At 37.4% G+C, this 3,981-nt stretch overlaps 1 long non-coding RNA gene across 1 annotated transcript; it reads left to right on the top strand.

Moving 5' to 3' along the window:
• Positions 1 to 220: 220 nt before the first annotated feature.
• LOC144588031 (uncharacterized) lies at positions 221 to 3,616 on the top strand. The gene is made up of 2 exons (XR_013543337.1): positions 221 to 420; positions 2,321 to 3,616. It is a non-coding gene; the product is annotated as an uncharacterized LOC144588031 (long non-coding RNA).
• The last annotated feature ends 365 nt before the right edge of the window (positions 3,617 to 3,981 follow it).

Raw genomic sequence — 3,981 nt, 5'->3', positions numbered from 1 at the left:
GCAAAATCAATGAATAAATACATAAACATTCCACATAGAAAGTGCATTTGACAGTTCATTTTTTAAAGAATTTATTCTAACTTAAAAATGAGGAGACAGGTTCATATAATTTGGGAAGAGCAGCGTGCAGTGCTCCAGCATAACAAATGCTATACCACATTCTCATGTATTTCAATCATTCCTTGTTCAATTATTATGATCCTTTCTTTCAAAATTTATTTATTGTGTCAATACATAGTAATTTCGAGAAGTTCATTTACTGAATCTAATGGTCCAAATTGCTGAAAAATACCTTGTAATCTCACAGGACAAGTCGAATAATGTTTCGGTTTCTCTGCAAGACAAGCAAGAAGTTACTTTGCTAACGGAACTCAGGCAGAGCATTTAACTACTTCTGGAGCAACTAAATTCTAGATCAAGGTAAAGCAGAAATTTGTACACAGGTATCTCATTTTTCACCATAGCATTTGTAATAACAGACCTTATCATAGGATTTTTGCTAAGTTGCTAAACCTTGGAATGTGCAAGAGCCCTATACTGGAATAATAAATAAATAAATAAATAAATAAATAAATAAATAAATAAATAAATAAATAAATAAATAAATAAATAAATAAATAATAATAATAATAATAATAATAATAATAATAATAATAATAATAATAATAATAATAATAATAATAATAATAATAATAATAATAATAATAATTATTATTATTATTATTATTATTATTATTATTATTATTATTATTATTATTATTATTCATTTATTCATTTATTCATTTATTCATTTATTTAATTTACATGCCGCCCACACTACCCGAAGGTCTCTGGGTGGCTTACAACATTTTAAATACAATAAAAAGGCAAAATAAAAGGGCAAAATAATTAAAATGCAATTAAAAATATATACTCTAAAAATTTCTGATATTATTTCAATTAAAAGCCTTTTGGAACAGGAAAGTTTTGACCTGGCACTGAAATGTCATCAGCGTCGGCATCAGACGAATCTCAGTTGGGAGGGCATTCCATAGTCTGGGGGCAGCTGCCGAAAAGGCCCTTTGTCTACAAGCCATCCCTCTTATCTCCTTCAGGGATGGCTCTTTCAAAAGGGCCCCCTGGTTAGATCTTAACTGCCGGGTGGGTTCATATGGAAGGACGTGGTCCTTCAGGTATCCAGGGCCCAAGCCGTTTATAAGGGCGAAAACTGTATGACTCAGGAAGGAATACACAGCCTCGAGTTTGCAAGACCTGAGCAAGGCTGTTAATAATAGGGCTTTTGGAGGGCCACTAATTCATAGAGTTTCCACAAGTCAAAAGCACAGAGGACTCACCCAACCACCTCTCCCAATGCATACTTACAAGCATTGGCAGGTGCCATTCAATGGTATCACTTCAGCACCCATAATGCAACCCTGAATGCTTTACAGATTTGGCATCACCACATCTCATTCTTCAGTTGCATCACCCTCTGCGAGGAGACCAAAGAAACTGGGACCGATCCTTAGGACATTTAAAACATTTGGGCAAATATCTATCCACATAATGGCTTCAGTAAATAGGCCTGTTTTTGCTATAAATTCCACTTCAAGAAAATGGCTTTTTAAATGTCTTCTATAGTGGCAAAGCGATGCTATTGTCTCATAGCATGAAATGGAAAATGGTGTTTCCTTATATCTTACTGACTTATCTCACAACCTGAATTATATGGAAAACTCTTCTGTATCTGCAACCCTGACAATGAGATTACTAGTATCAGATGTGAACTGTGTACACTTCCTGGCTGCGGCTGTGATAAGTCAACTACCAGTTTCCTGATTTCCTCTGCCCTTCTAATGGTACCTGTTGAGAAAGCTGTTCTACAATGCATAGGTTTCTCTTTCAATTCAGTGGACACCCAGCGTCTTCTAGGACTTTAATCATGATCTTTTTCACAGAGATGATCCAAAAACATTGGTTATCCCTCCTGGTTCCTTGTCCTGTGTAATCCAGCATATAACAAAGCCAAAGTATATGCAACTGAAACAATTGTTCAGCACTTCACTTCTTCTCTCCCCTCACTTCTTGTGGGGATGAGGACATCTACAATTAGCGTCTGTGGCCATATTCCCTTTCCTACTTCCATGTCAGGTTCATGCCTTGTTCAACCATTTTTATATGGAACAACATCCTTTTCTTTTGTGGCTTACTGTTTCCAACTGGGTGCATATTTGTGTTCATGCTCTCTCCCATCAACCAAGGTAGTGTTCAAACTATGTCTTGTATGGATTTAAAGCAAGCATATGAACATTTTTTACATGTGGGCTCTCGTCTTTCTCAGGTGTGCCTGCAGCCATCTATATGAATGAGATTTCCAGCAAACAAACTGTGGAAGTGCATCCTAAACCTAGACCATCAGAAGAAATGGATTCCTCAGATGTATATGTGTCCTCTTCTTTCCTTGTCCTCACCCATCAGCTTGGAAAAATCACTGGTACTCGTGCTGTCAATGGGATTCTGGGAATTTAAATCTAAATAAAAATCTTTTCCAAGATCTGAGAGGGATGGGGAGCTTCTGGCGTGTATTTCATTTTTGGAAGTCCTCTGAATCAAGACCTGGCTTCTTGGGCAGCAAGCACTTAGTACCATACCCACAGTGGCACTATATAAATCATCAATGTAATGTGACTGCAGCCAGCCTGTGCAGTGCAGAGTTGAACATTGCTAAGCACCATACCCGCTGAATTCTTTCCTGTCATGTGGCAAGGCAGGGGTGATTAACAACTCATGCCTCCACCCCTTTCATGAAGCCTCCAGCTTTTAAAAGCTGGATCTGTGACTGGAAGTAACCCATGCCAAGAAACAAGAAAAAAAGAGAGAAACATATATAAGAAACCCATGTGGAAATGCACAGTCATTTGGAGGCCCCCAAGCAAGAATACAGCACTTTAAATTATCCTGTCCCATTTTATGGGGAATCAGTGAAATTATTTTTGACTTGCAAGTTTTGCATCATCTTGAGCTGCATCTTCCACTTCAAAGTCTGTGCTTATCCAACATTTGTGGAAGTTCAACTTGGGTTGAATTGAATTGTTACAGAAAATCTGTGGCAATAGGACACCTGCTCTATTGAAAGGTTTAATTAGTTAACAGCATACACAGATCAACCATGAAGTTACACAAGTGAATGGAATTTGTGGCAATTGGGTCTTTTATGCATTAGGTTTAATTACCATCTATTACAGAATTGTCAGCCCTAGATATTCTAAGATTTGAATGGCTCCTTGAAAAGCAAGGCAAAAAAAAGTGGGGGGGGGAGTACAAAGCTACCCACTGCTTTTTTTTCAGATTTTTTTTGCCTTGGCATAGATTAGCACCACATGTTTGGAATATACTAAGTAAATAGCTGTTTTCCCAATTTAAAATTTAATTATTGCTGTGCAGCACATGCTTTTAATTAAGGGTTGATAGGCTACAATCCTTTGCAATTTACCTGGAAGTAAATCTCATTGAACTCAATGGGACTCAATAGACATACAGTACATGGAATTGTTTTGTTAACTATAACTCATAAACCCCATGTAGAACTGCATACCTCTTTCATGGCAACATAATACAAATCTGAATAATTGCTTTCTTAGGTATTTTGTGTTGACCTCTGAGAATTAGGGGGAGAGGATGCTCTTAAATCTCAGTCTCCTGTTGTACCAACAATAGCCATATCTATTGATGCATTGCCATGTTTCTGTCTCCCTCAGTATAATGTCAACAATGAAAATGGGCTTCACTGTTCCTGACCATTCTTCATGAAATGTGCAGTGGACTGTTCAGGCGTATCATCCACTATTTCATATGTGGCTGAACAATGTTGTGCTCTGAGGAAGACATGAAGAGGATGCTCAAGGACTGGTGTATGATCCTCAACCTGCATCTTCCAAGGTTGCAGAGATTCTGCAAGGCTGTAGCACAACTGTAAATAAAGTGCCCATATATTTAAAACCT

The sequence above is a fragment of the Pogona vitticeps genome, chromosome 3 (assembly GCF_051106095.1).
Source record: "Pogona vitticeps strain Pit_001003342236 chromosome 3, PviZW2.1, whole genome shotgun sequence".
Lineage (NCBI taxonomy): Eukaryota > Metazoa > Chordata > Lepidosauria > Squamata > Agamidae > Pogona > Pogona vitticeps.
This window is presented reverse-complemented; position numbering and strand designations above follow the sequence as displayed.